Below are 18962 nucleotides of genomic sequence, written 5' to 3'. Positions count from 1 at the left end.
ACCAGAATGCTAAGAGCATATTAAATGCACTGGAGTTTACATAGGCACCAACTCTATCGAGCTCTGTGCTCATGGATCTCCAATATTGAGCAAAATCCTTCCTGTGTTGGGAAGGGCTAATTTGTGTTGAGTGTAACATCAATAATTGTTTTAATAAGTTGCTCCTATGGTAGAGCTCACTGCTCACATCTCACCCTACTCTGCCACAGATGTTTTTCTGCACATTTCCTGTTGAACAGAGCAATTGAATGCCAGTTAATATGATTTAAATCGGTATGGTGTTACTGAAAGATGAGGTACAGAAAACATCTGCTTTATGATACTATAAATTAAAAAATAAAACCCCTTATCTGATGAGATATCGAAGATGACACATTTTATGGAGGACAAACTCCAATTATTCACCAAACAACATGCCCTATGTGTGCAAACAGAATCTACTAATATCTCCAGTATTTTGTATAGTCAGCAACCACATTAAAGGAACCACTGAGAAGGATCTATTCTACCAGGATTACATTCAAGATGCTATGTTTGGTGTTTAAAGGTTTTATCTAGAAACACCAGCATATTTAAGGGACAAATTATCCAAACAACAATACTTTGATGGCTGCGCTCATCTCAGCGCTGTTTGTGGCAGCTTCCATCACTTCAAGTTAAGAAGTAGCTTAGTGGTTAGAGCAGGGGTGTCAAAGTCCCTCCTCGAGGGCCGCAATCCGGTCGGGTTTTCAGGATTTCCCCAATGAATATGCATGAGATCTGTTTGCATTGCTTTCATTGTATGCTAATAGAGTTCATGCATATTCATTGGGGAAATCCTGAAAACCTGACTGGATTGCGGCCCTTGAGGAGAGACTTTGACACCCCTGAGTTAGAGCTACCACCTCAGCAAATCCCAGACTGCTCTTTGTGACCCTGGGCAAGTCACTCAATCCTTCATTGCCCCAGGTACATTAGATAGATTGTGAGCCCACCAGGAGATAGGGAAAATGCTTTAGTACCCGATTGTAAACCACCTAGATAACCTTGATAGGTGGTATATAAATACCTAAAATAAATCAATAAACTTGCATAAGAAACAGAACCTTTTATTTATTTATTTATTTAATTTCTTCCATTTGTGCATTGCACATACCTATATATGCTCTTGGCGACATTACAGAGGAAGGGGTTAGAAGAGGGTAGGGAGTACAATGGAGGGCAGGAAGATACAGGAGGAGAAGAGGATACAAGTGATTAGGTGTCAAATAGATGAGTTTTCAGTTTCTTCCGGAATTTGGTGTGGTTAGGTTCCGTCCTGGTCATTTCAGTAAGGTCATTCCAAGTTTTTACGCCTAGAAAGGTGAGCATGGAGTGGAAAACACGTTTGTATTGCAGATTTTTTTGTGGAAGGGAGATTTAGAAGTATTCTCTTGAGGGTTCTGTGGGAAGTAGATCAAGCCTCAGACATGTACAGTAGTAAAACAAGATGATTCTTAAGGCACTTTTAGCAATATGGGCGCAAAGTAGTTGGACAAATTCTGTTTGCAGAATGAAATCTAGTATATGAGTTGGCATTAATAGTAGCAATATAACAATAAGTTGTTACAACAGGAGAGTTTTGACAATTCTTTATAAATCATCGAGAGTGCATCCCAGGATACCATATGAGATTTGAGCTCCCTGTAGTGAATGGTGTAGGAAACTGAATAAATACATACATTTTGTCAAGTTTGTTTAGGGTTAGGAGTTATCGTTATGGGCGGTAATTAAGAGAAAAGATGAGTTTTAACTGCTTTGCTGAAGTTTAATAGTCCCTCCAGTGATCTGATAATTAGCAGGATTTCGCTCCATAATCTGGGTAAGAAGTGGGAATAAGCACGTTTCCAGGCTTTTCCTAGTAGAAAGGTAGTAGATAGACCCAATAATTTTCCCATGAGCAACTGGAATGGAAAAAATGTGTAGTTTCTACACCCTGCTTGAACGTTTAAACCCCCAATATCCTTACATATTTATGTATCCCTGCTGTTGCAAGCCAACTGTTAAACCTTACCAACAGCAGTAAGGACAATTGTGGAAATAGGGCGCATATAAATTGCAGATTGCTCAGAGGATTCCAGCATGGGAAACAATGTGGATTACAGAGATGGCTGCAAACTGTATTTGAATGTAGTCAAACATAAGTTAATGACGTCGTTTGCTAAGCCTTCTCCCTGCTCAGAAAACTGTACATAAACCCCGCTCTTACAGCTGGAAAAATAACAGCAGCTCAGGGCTAGTAGCGGAAGGTTTTAGAGAGGGCTTCTTTTGATTTCCAGTTTAAAACCTGCCGGTTTTGATTTATTTCAGAAGTGGATAAAAAAAAGCCCATGCTAGTCTGTAATGTGCACGAGTCAGAGCAAAACCTGAAAACGAAAGCACGCGTTGGTGCCCGTTTTCTGTGCTTAATTATAAGCCTTGCAGGTAACATAGTAACTGACGGCAGATAAAAGATCTGAGTGGTGCAAAATAAATGGGAAAAGCTTGTATTTACACATGCGCTTTGGTGGGGGGGGGGGGGGGTCAGATTTGCCAAGTGCGTGCACCCCAGGAGTTGCGCTTACAGCGAAAGCTTCTATGCAGGTGCCAAGCACAGGTCTTTTTCTCTGCCTTGCTTTTGACAATCTTGGTTAAGCAAATGTGTTCAGCAAGCTGTTACCCTATTGCAGTTTTCGGAAATTAAGACCACTTTGTTCGATAAGTTTATTACTTAGTGAGTTTTATTATAGAAATTCTATTTTACAAATATTTGTATTTTTTACTGTATTATTGTATTTCGCCGATTGACCAGCTCTTTTTCATGTAAACCGCCTAGAACTTTTGGTTATGGTGGTATAAAAGAATAAAATTATTATTATTATATAATTTGGGAATATCCTTTCCATTGAGCATTTTCTGGGCATTGCCAGTGGAATGGGATCTGCAGCGCTTCTAAGAATTGGTCTATTTAGATCAGTGGTCTCAAACTCGCAGCCCACCAGGTACTATTTTGAGGCCCTCAGTATGTTTATCAAAATCACAAAAATAAAGTAAAACAGTTTCTTGATCACATGTCTCTTTAGCTATAAATGACAATATTATTATTAAGACTTAGCCAAAAGGAAAGATTTATAAACTATGAAGAGTTTCACCTCATGCAAAATTGTCATTTCTTTAATAAGACATTAACTATTTTTTCTGAGGCCCTCCAAGTACCTACAAATCCCAAAATGTGGCCCTGCAAAGGATTTGAGTTGGAGACCACTGTTTTAGATTGATCATGTTGAGTCATTGGCTTCCTTAATTCTTCTTTAGTCATGCACACATTTCGTCTTTGATGGCAGAGTCAACGTTTATAAGAGAATAAACCTCCCTACTTGACACACACATTCCTGAACTCACATTAGCCCCCCCCCCCCCCCCCCGGCTCCCTAAACAGAGCGGGAACATCACAATTGACGGAAAGCCACCTTCGTCCAATCAGAAACCCGCCGCTGCCTGCCGTCACCCGAAAAGGGGCTTTGAGCAGTCTCATAATATCTCCCCTCTCATTGGACCTTTTCTCAACCCTCCGGCTATGGAATAAGTCTAGTTATCGCTATTGGCTGCCTCAACCCTAAGTTCCACCCCGCTCGCCAGTTCTCTTCCGGGTTCTTAAACGAAGCGAAGTCGACAGTCGCCATGCCAAATGAGCAAACTCACGCACACATACGCTTTTTCAGCAAGTGAACCCCCCCCCCCACTGTTCCCGGTTAATCGCAATTAATTTCTTTGGGGGCGGGATAGATAAAGCTCACCTAATTACTAATGCCAACTCCCCCCCCCCCCCCCGAATAAGCAGCAAAAAAAAACTATAAGGGAGCTCGGGAAGAGCAGGGCGCGCGCCGGCTCCGACCTCCCCACCCGCAGCTGACCGGAAGTGGCGCGCAGACGCACGCTCGCTCGCCCAGCCCGCACCCGCCTTCCCCTTGCGCACCTTCTGCGCATGAGCAGTAACGGTAACCTAGTGGGCGTGAGGCGGTGGCAGCGGACTGGTCCTCTTGTTTTCCTGGTGTCGACGTCGCCGCAGGACGCACCGGCTGAAAGGAAGAAAAAAAATAAATAAATAAATAAACAAAAATTAAAAAAAAAAAAATAATAATAATCCCGCTCTCGTCCCTTCTTCCTTTTTCGCGGGTAGGGGATTCCGGCTTCACAGCAGCAGCAGCGGCGGCAGCAGCAGCGGCGGGTTTTCTTGGCTACGGAGCCCCATGGTTTTGATGTGACTTGCTCCCCATGCAGCTCAGCCGCTGAAGGCCGGGTACTGAGGCGTTCCTGCGGCGGATCTGAGCTGGTAAGTGTAGTCGAGGGAAAGAAAGAGCTGCGGCTCGCTCTCTGCTCATTCATTCCCCTCCCCTCCCCCCCCCCCCGGCTCCCTGTACTTGTGTCTCGCTGCAGTGCAAATAGTGGCTGTTTTATTCTGCTCAATACATTGCCTACGGTGCTCGTGGAAATTACGGGGAACCTCTAGTGTCCGGATCCCGCCAACACCAGTGATCTTAACTTGCGTATTTTTGTCCCGTTTTTATTGTAATCGCGTTTGACGTCCAGTAGCCGAAGCTGTTCGCTTTGCAACAGCAACGCCGATCTCTAGGGCTTGGATTTAAATTAAATGCATCTGCTGCTAGCAAAATAGACCACGTTTTGCCGGTCTAGGTTGTTTTATTGATCTAATATCTAGACTGTTTTGTTAGCTATTTCCCCCCCCCCCCAAACAATGCATGGTGTTTAATTGGTTCTTTTGCCAATATAGTGTTTCACCTTTTCCACGGTTATTAAAGGACAATTGGCAGTTCAAATCATGTAGATTGTGTGTTGCCTATTTGTTTTGACTTTTGTGGTCTGTTGAAATCGTTTATTAAAAGAGCAGGAAGATAAGAGTGACTGGCTGAATTTGGGTTTATCTGATACATTTTTTGTGGTTGTAGTAGTAGTTGTTGTTTCATGCGGAATAGTAACAAAATTTGAGTTATGGAAATTTAAATAGTGGCTGGGATTGTTTAGTTTTCCACTTTAAAAAAGTGTGTGTGTGTGTGGGGGGGGGGGGATCTTGCCACATATATTAGCTATATATTTAGAATTAATATGAGGTAAATTTTGCTATGTTTAAATATTGATTCTCATCAAAGAGATTTATGGAGGATGCGTGTGCTTGCATGGGTGGGATTAAAAGTAAGGTTTTAAACAGGGAGGACATATATTAACTAAATTTAGTATTGTTCATTAGAAATATGTTACACAAACTTCTGATAAAGTATATATCGTAAAAATAACTAATTGGAAGTAGTTTATTACATTGTAAGATGTTTTTCTTAAATTGCAAATTAGTGTTATTTGCATTTTAGTAAACATATACTGTAAAGATTGTACAAAGAGGTTGAGCACTTAGGGCTCCTTTTACGAAGGCGCGTTAGGGCCTTAACAGCCGCTACTGCCTCCTCTTGAGCAGGAGGTAGTTTTTTGGCTAGCGGCTAATCTGGTGCGTGCGCTAAAAACTCTAGCACGCACCTTCGTAAAAGGAGCCCTTAATGCACAGTAGAGAATGACACGGGGACAAATTTTTCCCTATTCCCACAAGAACTCATTTTCCCCGTCCCATCCTCTTGAGTTTTGTCCCTGTCCCATTCATGTAAGTTTCAAGTTTATTAGGTTTTTATATACCGCTTATGCAGATTAAGCGGTTTTATAAACAGGTACTCAAGTATTTTCCTTATCTGTCCTGGTAGGCTCACAATCTATCTAACGTACCTGGGGCTATGGAGGACTGAGTGACTTGCCCAGGGTCACAAGGAGCATCGTGGGGTTTGAACCCACAATCCCAGGGTGCTGAGGCTGTAGATCCAACCACTGCACCACACACTCTGCCTTAACCACACTTATGATTTTAAAGTGTTTGAGGCTTGTGCAGATGAGGACAGAGCTTTCAGGAATGGGGCAGGGACAGGAAAAGAACTTGCCGGGATGGGAAATCGAGTTTCTGCAGGGACAGGAAAAATTTGTCCCCACATCATTCTCTAATGCACAGTTGCAGTGTGGTAACTTATCACACAACCATGTTAGGTACTGTGTGGTATTTTTGCAAAGTGAATCATGCATTTTGTGCTGGGGGTTTGGAAGGCATTTGGGCTTGGATTCTCTAAACGGCACCATTGCTGGCGGCCACCAATTGCATGTCAGCCACGTGATGGCGCCATTTAGAGAATTGCATTTCTAGTAAAGGTAGGTGGTGAAAATGTAGGCCTAGGTTTTCAAGGCCTACATTTCTGGCTTCTACCTTTGACGTGAATTGCACCTACGTAGGCGCTTTATGGTGCCTAATGCCACTTCTGGCATCACTCATGCCTACGGTGGTTTTAGGTGCCGATATGCGCCTTGAAAAATCATGGCCTTGGTGGTTAGTGGGTTGCAAATCTTTGGGTCCTATTTATTAAACTGGTAAAAAGTGGCCTTGGCACACCCTCTTTTATAGGTTTTTCATGCAGCAGTGAAATGGCTTGATAGTCCAATTTTTATTTTAAGCACTAATGGTGTTGGTGCTTATGACAGTAATGTAACTGTGCTGAGCAGTGCAGGAATATCCACTCCAACAAAAATTCTAAAATATTTTAATGTCATGCTGATTTGGAATGCATCCTGTGGTAAGCAAGCCATTTCATGTTGAGGTAAGCACATGCTAGCACTTATTACAGCGTAGTAAAGTGGTCCCCAGGCCACAATGGGGCCCTTTACCACTTCCTTAATAGGAGATGCTGTGTGCAGTAGCTTCAGATTCAACACCCCCCCAAGTTGCTGCGCTGCATTAAATTTGTAGCTACTGTGTGGTAAAATCCTGTGGTAGATAGTGATAGTTGCAGATTCTACTGTTGGTGAGTAAAAGGCCCCCTTAAATGAAGTTGTGTGTATATATATATTGTTTACTTAAATGTAATGGCAATCACACTAATTTGCAATTTAATAAAAACAGAAAATAATCTTACAATGTAATAAAGTACAGTACTTCTAAATTTTTATGATGTGCAAACTTTTGACAAGAAAGTATATAAAATATTCCTAATGGTGCTTCTTCCTCAAGCAGAGATGCCGATGCGCCTCAGCGTTTATTTTCCAAAAAAGTGTAAGTCCTTTATTGTCCCCTGAGGAAGGTGATGTTGCTGAAACTTGGATCCTAGTCGAGACCAAATCCATTTTACATATCAAGGACTTGCTTTTGGACTTTTGAAAAATTGCTAATAAAAGTACATGTAATAGTTGGTTCAGACTTCTGCTGTGCCTCTTTTTTGTTCTTGTTTTACTCCTCCGATGCTTGGTACCTTCTTTTCTTCCTTTTTTGTTGATACTAGATTGTACCATACTGTATTTTATTTTTTTTCAGTCTGCTTGCATGGGTAGAATTAAAGTAAGGATTTAAAAAGGGCGGACATATATTAACAGTCTCGATTATCTGATGTAAATGGGACAGACCTGTTGGATAATACAGCTATGGTAACCCCTTAAATGCATGGAAAACATATTTAATGCTTAAAGAGCAGGCATGGGGTATCTATTTAAAATATTGTTTATTAGCACTAATCGGCAACAAAAATGAAAAATAGTTTAGGGCGTGACTCTGCTTCTTCTATAGTAGGCAGTCTGAACACAAACACAGAGCAGTATAATGTAGAGTATTTCACAATACTATACAAAACAGAAATTGTACAAAGGTAGTGTAAAAAAATACAGAACCGATCAAGAGTATCATATTTACAATATCTATTGCATACTCAGCCTATCTTGAGTTGTCTTTTACGGCATGCAATGTGAATAACAATTGTACTAAGCATGAGTGGAGCCATATTTCTCCAGTCAATAACAGTATGAAGCAAACATCAAGACAGCAGAACTGAAACTGGAAACTCTCCACATTCCAAGTTCACAGGCAGAGCAGATCCAAGAATGAGAGTAAGAATAAAGAAAGTGCTGTAAATGTAAACAAACAGGAATAGGTGTTTATACAGTACTGTATAAAACTCATTGTGCACAAGGATCTTACCATGGTTCCCTTGCTGTAAAAGCACGGTCTCCGATCAAAGATGGTTCTCTGGAAGGAAAAGCAGACTAGTGTTGCCTTTAGAGCAGCATGTCGGGTCCAAAAATTGCTGCCATGCTGTAAAAAGCAAGGTCTTGGCTCAAAACATCTTTAATGTTTACTTTTTTAGTACTTCTTTTGCTTTCATCCAGTGCTCAAACGAGCATCGTTAGAAGCAGTGTGTCTGATCAAGAATGGATTCTGCGCTGTATCTGTAACACCAAATAATAGACTTACTGTGTGACTGTTTTGCACTGAAATTATCCTTTCAGCATTTTAATCATTCTAGCTTCAATTCCTGTTCAACATTCATTGTAAGTTTTCAGAGGCTATTCTTAAACTGTCATGTTATGATAGCAGGATTGTCTTTTAACTCAATTGACTATTGATGTTTTCCTATAGATACTATAAAAGGATGTTAGTCATGTTAACATAATTACGATGATGACTGAGAACAGTTAATTTTTTTCACAAAAAGGTAGTATGTATATCAAATCTTTACACTTTACACTTTTTTTTTTTTTTTTTTTTAAGGAAGTGTAGTGCTTATCTACTTTAGATACCAAGCTAACCCCCCTACCTCCTTTTACAAAACTGCGCAAGAGGTTTTAGGGCTGGCTGGCACACTGAATGCTCTGTGTTGCTCAGATGCTTATAGGAGTCTATGACTGTCGGAACAGTGCAGAGCTAAAAACCTCTTGTGCTGTTGTGTAAAAGGGGGGGGGGTAAATATAATGTACAGGGTGTCCACAAAGTCTCTTTACAATTTCAAGATTTTATTTTAAAAAACAAATGAATAGACAAATCTGTGGAAATGATTATAAAACTAGTTTTTTAGCCCGTTACATTAATGGGTGCTAGAATAGATGTGTAGACTTAAGCATTTCTTTCTTTCTGTTTCTTTTTGTATGTCTGTCTGTCTTTCTCTCTCTCTCTGGCCCCCTGTCTGTCTGTCTTTCTTTCTGTCTCTCTCCCTGCTTGCTATCTTCCTTTCTGTCTGTCTGTCTCTCCCCCCTGTCCAGCAGCACCCCTTCCCTGCTCCCCCTATCCAGCAGTAGCCCTTCTCCTGTATTTTTATCTCCCCCCCCTGTCCAGTAATACCCCTTCTCCCTTCCCTGCTCCCTGTCCAGCATCCGCTAGTCCGGGAAGCCTCGGGGCTTTCTGTCTCTCTCAGGCAAGATGTCCGATCGCAGCTCTCCTCCCTTTTACTTCTGGCTCCTCTTCCTGTGTGTGTTTCTGGCAGCAGTGCCTTGACCCCTAGAGGCCTGGACATTTTCTGTTCGTCGAGGCGCAGGCTGGCTGGGGTGTGGGAGGGGGGAAGCCATTGTCGCATATGCGCATGAGGACAGAGGCTGAAGGAGAAACCGCTGCAGGCTCCTACTGCGCTGCGCATATGGTAACATGGATCACGAAGCACGGCCGCATGGAGTTTCAACTGTGCATGCGCTCTAAGGGTGTTATTATAGCGGATGAGGAGTAGATATTGAAGTTTGTTTTGCCTCATTTAATATACCTCTATATGGATGGATTTTGAAGGAGAACAAGCAAAGGATTGTCTTAAAACGAGTGATGTTTTCCTCCGATAGTCTTTGTCATCCACTTCTTTTTTATCCAATACTGTCCCTGTCTCCATAAATTTCTTGTGCCATGCACGAATTTCGGACCCGTCAGTGGATGTTTTCCATACTTAGTCCTGTAGTCTGCGTAACCGATTTTGTTTCAATAAACCACGATACACATTGCACCTTTTCTTGAGGAGTAGCCAACAGCCTCTCTTTCATCAACAGTGTACCGGAAATACCCAAAAGCAATGTGATTACAAACTTTGATAACCGAGTACATAGGACAAATTTGATTAACATATCTCATCAGTTGCCTTTTTAGTAGTTTTTTTGAAATTGTAAAGAGACTTTGTGGACACCCTGTATGATGCTTCCTTTCAAATTACATAAAAGCAGCTTACAATTGATAAGTAAAAATATATCACAATTTTCAAACCAAATTCCCCCCCCTCCAAAATTTTGGATTTGCCCAGACAAATTTAATATTAAAATTAAAGTGTTGATATATTTATATATAAAGTAAAATGGTGTGGTGGCCGTGTTAGTCCAATTTCCAAGGTAGTATAAAGAAATAAAGCAAAAAATAAAGGAAAGCCTTTTTTATTGGATTAACTCATTGCATTTTATGATGAGCTTTCGAAGGTAACCCTTCTTCAGAAAAAAAGCAAATGTTGAAAAATATCAGTATATATAAGGAAAACATGAAAGCATTTTGGGGATAGGAAGAGGGAGGGATGGGCAGGAGACAGAAAGGTGGCAGAGCAGTTTTAAATGTCTTTATAGTGGGAAATAGAGCCCAGATCTCTGTTAAATCCTGTCCGATAGGTGTCAAAATACCTTATCAATTTGATTTCAAATGTTTTATGTTCTTGGATTGTTTTAAAGTTCCCTTAACGTCCCCTTGTTTAGATATATTCTGAAATATTAAATCTCTTTCCACTTCTTCCGTCTGAATAATGAACATTGTATACATTTCTTTGATTTCACTCTGAATCTGTTGCTTAATGTCTTTGTTTTTTTTAGATTAACTGCTGAACTACTGATCGGGTTCTGTATTTCTTCAATGAGGAACTATAGGCTGATCTTCTGCCATAATCTCAAACAACCATAAATGAGAAAAGAATACTTGCTCATTGAGGGTAACTGGCGCAGAAAACTCTTTTAAACGTTTTTAAACGTAGGTTTTCCAATAAACAGAGGTAAGTTTTACTTGTATGAAATCATTTTTTAATATGCTTGAGGTATGCAATTTATATGTCTGGTCAGATAAATGATCCAGTGTTAAGGTCATTATTACAGTTTTATGTCTTCTAAGCATTTAATTATTATAAATTTAAAATTCATGTTTCCTTATTATCCTGCTAGACTAGTTCAGAGAGAGATACCACACTATTCCAGTGACATCACCAATATAAGGGCTAGTGCACTGGAAATCTCCAGTGTTCTCTACCTCTGATAGATCTGGTCTGGTGCAGTGGGTCCCTGGTTTAGGCCTGTCTTTCTAGAATACAGTCAATGGCCTGCGGTGCAAGTGGCTAAGTCTTTCAGCTGTAAACATTTCTAAGGTTCAGACTACATTCCTTGCCGTACTTTCCTTTCGTGCATGCTTTAACTTTTTGTGGCTGCTGGTAGTGGTCCATGTGGGGTGGTCCTCTCCCTGATCACAGTCTCATGCAGCAAAATAAAAATTAATAAAAATAAGAAGTTTTACCTATATTTGACTGGTATCTATCTCTCTCCTTGCCTTTTGTAAGGGAGAATAAAGGATTCAAAAATATAAAAGGAAAAAGCTAGCCATTGAGATTGTTGGGTGAAATGGGGAGGAGGGGGGTAGAACCTTATGCCTTATAGCTATGGGAGCCAGTGGTTTAGGAGCCAGCAGCATTGCTATTGTGCAATTTGTGATCATATTGGTCCTGATTTGAGTCTGTTGATTTTGAAAGCTCTGGCTAGCAGAATTGTGATTCTCCGCCCTCCCCCCAAACCCTGGATCCTCCCTCTTTCTTCACCCCTATTCCCATCTATCCATAAGAAGCATTTCTTCTTATCTGTTCCCTGCCAAATCTATTGCTGTGCACCATCTCCTCCCTCTGTCTCCCTTCCATCCGTGTGCACCATCTCATCCCTCTCCCATGGTCAGACATCTGTCTTCCCCTTCTCCCCCTCATATGGTCTGGCATCTTTCTCCTCTCCTTCCCATAGCCTGGAATATCTCTCCTCTCCCCATGGTCTGGCATCTCTCTTCTTCCCTCCCTTTTTCTGTGGTCTAACATCTCTCTCTTCTTTCTGTGATATAGCATCTCTCTCCTCTCCTTCCTGCAGTTTGCCATCTCTCCTTCCATTCCATTCCCTGGTCTGGCATCTCTATCCTTCCTATTCCAGTGGTCTGACATCTTTCTCTTCCCTTCTTCTGTCACCCTTCTCCAGAATCAGGCATCTCTTCTTTCTTTGAGTCATCTCTCCTCCCTCCCAGTGTAACATTTCTCCCTCCATCCCTCTCCACCACTAAAATGTCCCCAAATTCTCCCTCTTTCTGCTTTTCCCCATGATGTATTCCATCTCATTCCCTCCCACTCCATACACCCTTGTCCAAGAATTTTCTTTTTCTCTTCCCTCACCCACCGGCAGCATCTCTTTCCCTCCCTTCCTAATCCGTAGCCCGTGCAGCCTCCGTCCTTCCCAACCCCCTCATACACGTGCAGCATCTGTCCTTCTTGCTTTCCCAACCCTCCACAGCCCATGCAGCATGTCTTTCCCTAATTCCAAACCCCAGCCCTCCCCTCTCAGCTGGATCCTACAAAACGACCTGTCCCCAGTTTCCGACTCACCCACCTACCACCTCCCTGCCGCTGAAATTTAAAATCTTATGATACTGTGATATTTGGCATGTCTATGAGAAAAAAGAGTCAGATATCGGCAAGTAATAACAAACTTTTATTGATTATGACAGGAGTTGCCATGCATTATATTACTAACAATTGGAAAGATCACAGCAGACTTAACTTTAATTTCTGGTGGAATTCACTTTGTCATCTATACAAAATGGAACGTTCAGTAGCAATACAAAATGGAAATTATAAAAGGTTTAATAAAATATGGGAGCCATTGACATTGTTTTGTAATGAATAAACACCATTTTCTTAATATAACTTATGAATGGAGGGGAAAGGGGAGGGATTGTATAAATGAAGAAATAGGTAAAAGAAAATATGAAAAAGATTGATTCAATTAAGAAGAATAGTATGGAAAGGGAGGGGGGGAGAAGGGTTTAGATATATATACATTTGTTATTATCTTGATAGATTTATCAAGTGTTGTTTGTAAATCTATGTATCACTCTTATTGTACACTTGTTGAAAGATTAAAAATGAATAAAGAATTTTAAAAAAATAAAATAAAATCTTCAGGCAGCTGACGCGAAGCCAGCCTCCTGCCATCAGCCTGCCCCAGAAGTGTTCTTTCTGCAGCACTTCCTCTTCCTGCATAGGCAGGATGCTGCAGAAAGAACACTTGTGGGACAGGCCGACGGTGGTAGGCTGGCTGTGGGTTGGCTGCTCAAAGATTTTAAATTTCAACGGTGGGGAGGTGGTAGTGTCAGGCGCACAGTCACCGTGGGCCACATAAAATGGCCAGGCGGACCGGATTTGGCCCACAGGCCTTGTGTTTGACACATGTGCTTTAGGGGAAGAAGATCCAATATCTCCAGATACCAACAATGTGTTTTCAAGAGACACTGGCCTTTAAAAGCCAGCATATATGGCTCTGCCCCAAAGCAGAGGCAACCCTGGTTTTCCTTTCTTCTTCAACTCAGGGAACCCATTTAAACTATGGATTTTTCCAACTCTGCTTCCTCAGAATGAAGGATCCCTTTACGATTCCAATCTACGTTCCTTACCTCTCACAGCCTGGTACATCTCTCCCAACAAATAGATGAATTCAGTATCTCTGCTCAAGTATCAGTCATAATAGATGATAAAATGAGGAAAATGATTAAAAAGAAGCTAAAAGGATCACTTGCAAAGGTTAGGACTGTAAACCAGATGTGGATGTTATTTAAAAATACCATTGTGGAAGCCCAGATCAGATGTATTCCACGTATTAGCAAAGGTGGAAAGAAGAGGAAACGAGAGCCGGCATGGTTAAAAGGTGAAGTGAAAGAGGTTATTAGAGCCAAAAAAAACCATACTTTAAAGAATGGATAAAGGGTCTGAATGAAGAAAAGACAAAAGCACTGGCAAGTCATATGCAAAGCATTGATAAAGAAAGCTAAGAAAGAATATGAAGAGAAACTTTCCAAAGAGACAAAAACTCATAATTTTTTTAGATACATCAGAAGCAGAAAACCTGTGGGATCGTTGGATGATCAAGGAGCAAAAGGGGCGCTCAGGGAGGATAAGGCCATAGCGGAGAGACTGAATTAATTCTGTACTTCGGTCTTTACAGAAGAAGATGCAAGAGATCTACCTGAACCGGAAATGGTTTTCAATGATGATAATGTGGAGCAACTGATAGAAATCTCGGAGAATCTGGAAGATGTACGAAGCCAAATTGACAAGTTAAAAAGTGATAAATCACCTAAACCAGATGATATACATCCAAGGGTACTAAAATAACTCAAACATGAAATTATTGACCTGCTCTTAGTGATCTATAACCTGTCACTAAAATCATCTATAGTACCTGAAGTTTATAGGGTGGCAAATGTTACACCGATTTTTTAAAAGGGTTCCAGGGGAGATCCAGAAAATTACAGACCGGTAAGCCTGACTTCAGTACTGGGCAAAATGGTGGAAACAATTATAAAAAATTAAATTGTGGAACACATAGACAAACATGATTTAATGAGACATTTATCATGGGCTCAGCCAATTTGCTTGATTTCTTTGAAGGTGTGAATAAATATGTGGATGAAGGTGAGCTGGTTGATGTAGTGTATCTAGATTTTCAGAAAGCTTTTGACAAATTTCCTCATGAGAGGCTACTGAGAAGATTAAAGAGTCATGGGATAGGTGGCAAAGTTCAGTTCTGGATTAGGAACTGGTTATCGGATAGAAAATAGAGGGTAGGGTTAAATGGTTATTTTTCTCAATGGAGGACAGGAAACAGTGGAGTGCCGCAGGGATCTGTACTGGGACTGGTGCTATTTAGGTTATTTTATAAATGATCTCGAAATTGTAGTTCTTCCCCTTTTCCCTTTTGTTTGAAGTAGGTCTATACGTCTTATCAGTGCTTTATTATGTCGCTTAGATTTTATCCAGTATCCCCAGTTTTAATATGTTTTTATGTAAATTTTATATTGTATACCGCTTAGAAATCTGATTAAGCGGTTTAAAAAATCTTTTAATAAACTTGAAACTTGATGAGTGAGGTGATTAAATTTGCAAATGACACTAAACTGTTTCAAAAGTTGTTAAAACGCATACAGATTGTGAAAAATTGCACGCAGACTTTAGGAAATTGGAAGATTGGGCATCCAAGTGGCAGATGAAATTTGATGTAGACAATTGCAAAGTGATACACATTCGGAAGAATAATCCCAATCACAGTTACCGGATGCTAGGGACACCTTGGGGTTAGTGTCATTGTAGACAATACGATGAAACCTTCTGCACAATGTGCGACAGCAGCGGCTTCCAAAAAAGCAAATAAGATGCTAGGAATTATTAAAAAGACTAAGAATGTTATAATGCCTCTGTATTGCTCCCTGGTGTGACCTCACTTGGAGTATTGTGTTCAGTTCTGGTCTCCTTATCTCAGAGATATAGCAGCACTAGAAAAGGTTCAGAGCAACTAAGATGATAAAGGGGATGGAACTCCTCTTGTATAAGGAAAGACTAATAAGGGCTCTTCAACTTGGAAAAGAGACGGCTGAGGGGAGATATGATTGAAGTCTACAAAATCCTGAATGGAGTAGAACGGGTACAAATTACAAAGACTAGGAGACACTCAGTGAAGTTACGGGAAAGTACCTTTTAAAATCAACAGGAGGAAATATTTTTTCACTCAGAAAATAGTTAAGCTCTGGAACGCATTGCCAGAGGTTGTGGTAAGAGCGGATAGCATAGCTGGTTTTAAGAAAGTTTTGGATGATTTCCTGAAAAGTCCATAGTCTATTATTGCGAGACATGAGGGAAGCCACTGCTTTCCTTGGATCTGTAGCATGGAATGTTGCTACTCGTTGGCTTTTGGCCAGGTACTATTGACATAGATTGGCCACCGTGAGAATGGGCTACTGGGCTTGATGGACCATTTGTCTGACCCCAGAAAGGCTATTCTTATGTTCTTAACACTGTTAACAATTCAAGTGGACAACCCTCTGATGTCACCAACAAACATTACCTACGGATACATATCCTCTGTCATCTGTTCTGGATTATCTTTTACATCTCTCAAATTCTGTTCTAAAGACTACTTCAGTAAGAGTGCATCTTGGTGCTATCGGTGCTTTTCATATATTATTGAATAATAAACCTCTGACTTCATACCCATTCGTTTCCAGGTTCGTGAAAGGCCTATTTCATTCTTAACAACCTCCAGTAGCTTGAGACTTCAATTTTGTACTATCCACCTTGATGAAGCCTCTATTTGTACCACTCGCAACTTTGTTGCTAAAGCTCCTCACTTGGAAAGTAGTTTTCTTAATCTGCATCACATTTGCAAGCCGAGTTAGTGAATTGCAAGCACTTGTCTCAGATCTACCTTATACAACGTTCTATCATGATAGAGTTGTCCTTCACACTCATCCAAAATTCCTACTAAGGGTAGTCTTGGAATTTCATCTCAACCAGTCTATAGTTCTTACCTGTCTTCTTCCCAAGACCGCATTCCCATCCTGGTGAAACTGCACTCCATACATTGGACTGTAAACAAGCTTTGGCTTACTATCTGGATCGGACCTGGCCTCATAGATCTTTTACTCAACTATTCCTGTCCTTCAATACTAGCAAGCAGGGAGCCCCTGTAACCAAAAAAACAATCTCTACATGGTTAGTGGACTGTATGTATCTCCTTCTGCTGTGCTTGGGCTGGTCTACTGTTGGAAGGTCATATCACAGTACATAAGGTTAGAGCAATGGCAACTGCCACCTTATCCTCCATACTTACTTTCACACCTTATTACTGTCTGGAGACTCATTCCAGGGGTGGGCAACTCCGGTCCTCGAGGGTCAGAATCCTGTCGAGTTTTCAGGATTTCCCCAATGAATATGCATGATATCTATTTGCATGCACTGCTTTCAATGTATATTCGTTGGGGAAATCCTGAAAATCCGACTGGATTCTGGCCCTTGAGGACCGGAGTTGCCCACCCCTGAGCTAGTCGGTTGAGCCAAGCAGTTCTACAAAATTTATTCTCAGTTTAGATACAAACTTTCCTCCATCCCTTCCATATTAGCTGTGGAGTCCCATCTGTGAGAATATGCTGCCTGCTTGTCCTGGGATAAAGCACAGTTACTTACCTGTAACAGCTGTTATCTAGGGACAGCAGGCAGATAGTCTCATAACTCTCCCACTTCCACTAGTTGGTTTCTTAGCTCTTTTACTGAACTGGTGGTCCCTTGAGCTGATGTCGGGTGGGAAGGCACTGGCGCATATGCAGTATGGGCGGTCTCAAGACTTTTAAAGAAGTTAGTGACAGTACACTTTTGCACTGTCCATACTAGGGCTCCATGGATGATGTCACCCATCTGTGAGAATATTTATCTGCTCTCCCTGGATAACACTTGTTACAGGTAAAGTAACTGTGCTTCTTCCCTGTTGATAGACCTACACTCCCACCATCTTTCTGAGAGTCTTCATCGATGTCCTCCTTTAACATCAGGCCCTTTAATACCACTCATTGACCAGCATGACATAGCTAGGAGTATTTCCTTTGTTGAAACATCCTTATTGAAGATCTCAACCCAGACCTTTTTCTGTGGACCGGGGCCTGTTTACTGAAGATTTTCACCCCTGTTATGTTTATGGAAAACCATGCTTATTGCCTAGGACTCTGTCGCTTGCTTGCTCTTTTTAAATTTATATTATCAAATAGTTCTCGCTTGCACTATCTAAATTGGACCAGAATCTCTTAGAAATGGCTTATTCATTATCTTTGAAGTAGCATTTGTGGAAGTTTTTGAGTGCCTCATTCTTCCTAAAATAAAGTGGAAAAGTATCTCTCAGTTCATTAGTTTGTATTACATTTTTTATTTATTATGGAAACCATTGACTAATTACTCTAATGATCAGATATCTTAGCACATGGGTAGCAGATATGTGGGGATGGGGTGGGAAATGTATATCATATGGAATTAGGAATATTGATAAAAAGGGGGGTATTTATTTTATCTTACAAGACTATTTGTTTGTAAATACAAGTGATATGTGAAAATTGTTTGTATTATGTTTAATTCACTTGTTGTAAGAATTCAAAAATGAATAAAAAAAAAAATAAAAAAAAAATTTTTTTATTTATTTTTGGAACTTGTCCCAAGATTGCTAGAGGATTTCTTAAAAACTAGCTACTATTGTTTGTGTTTAAAATATTTAAGTAAAAGTTCAAATGCCTTCATAAAAGGATTTCTTTTGTCACCAGCAGTGTGCAATGCAGCACATGTAAACGTGCTCATCTGTCCACCAATCCTAATGAAGCGGCACGTCAGGACGTGGCTTTAAGCAGCGTCTCTACACATTGAGCACTAAGGTACAAAAGGTATTTTTTCTTTCTAAACTAGAACAATACTTTTAGATTTCAGAAAAGTCTGACTTTAAGAAACTGAGGGCCAGATTCTTAAAACTAAAATCGGCCTTTAATGTACTCGCTAAACCGGTTCCAGATGGTTTAGCTTGCATATACTTTAGCAGCTGATTATTCAAATGGCTTTACCGTGGTCTTTTCTGAGTTTTCTGCCAGTCTCCTACTGCTATGCAAATGTAGTACGAGGTCATTACTATTAAAATGAGCACTCCGAGTAATTCTCTATAATTGTCGAATCATTTTGTAACCTCGTGCCACATTTGTGGCCAAAATTTGCCGACAGGTCTGAGCTGTCGTTGCCTTACTTTCTGACCAGTGCTTGAGTGCTGATTGGCTCAGGAACTGACAGGAAAGTAAGGCTTGACAGCTCAGACCTCTCCACCACACAAATAAAAATATTAAAAAAAACAAATCATGGGTAGTTTATATTTGGGTTGGGATGGGGAATATGTATCATATGGAAATGGGAATATTGATAAAGAGGGGGGTATTTATTTTATCTTATAAGAATATTTGATTGTAAGTACAAGTGATTTGTGAAAATTGTTTTATTATAATTCAC

At 40.6% G+C, this 18962-nt stretch overlaps 1 protein-coding gene across 15 annotated transcripts in view; it reads left to right on the top strand.

The window, feature by feature from the left end:
* Positions 1 to 3882: 3882 nt before the first annotated feature.
* FAM13B (family with sequence similarity 13 member B) overlaps positions 3883 to 18962 on the top strand; it is a 156892-nt gene continuing 141812 nt past the window's right edge. For 5 of the 15 annotated variants that reach the window (XM_033927197.1, XM_033927199.1, XM_033927208.1 and 2 more), the window contains exons 1-3: positions 3884 to 4330; positions 10687 to 10862; positions 18239 to 18346. The gene's annotated coding sequence lies outside the window, so the exon portion shown is untranslated. Of the gene's footprint in view, positions 4331 to 10686; positions 10863 to 18238; positions 18356 to 18962 lie in introns of all 15 variants that reach the window. The other 10 variants (XM_033927205.1, XM_033927206.1, XM_033927203.1 and 7 more) reach the window with 6 other exon arrangements.

Source organism: Geotrypetes seraphini, chromosome 18 (assembly GCF_902459505.1).
Source record: "Geotrypetes seraphini chromosome 18, aGeoSer1.1, whole genome shotgun sequence".
NCBI lineage: Eukaryota > Metazoa > Chordata > Amphibia > Gymnophiona > Dermophiidae > Geotrypetes > Geotrypetes seraphini.
This window is presented reverse-complemented; position numbering and strand designations above follow the sequence as displayed.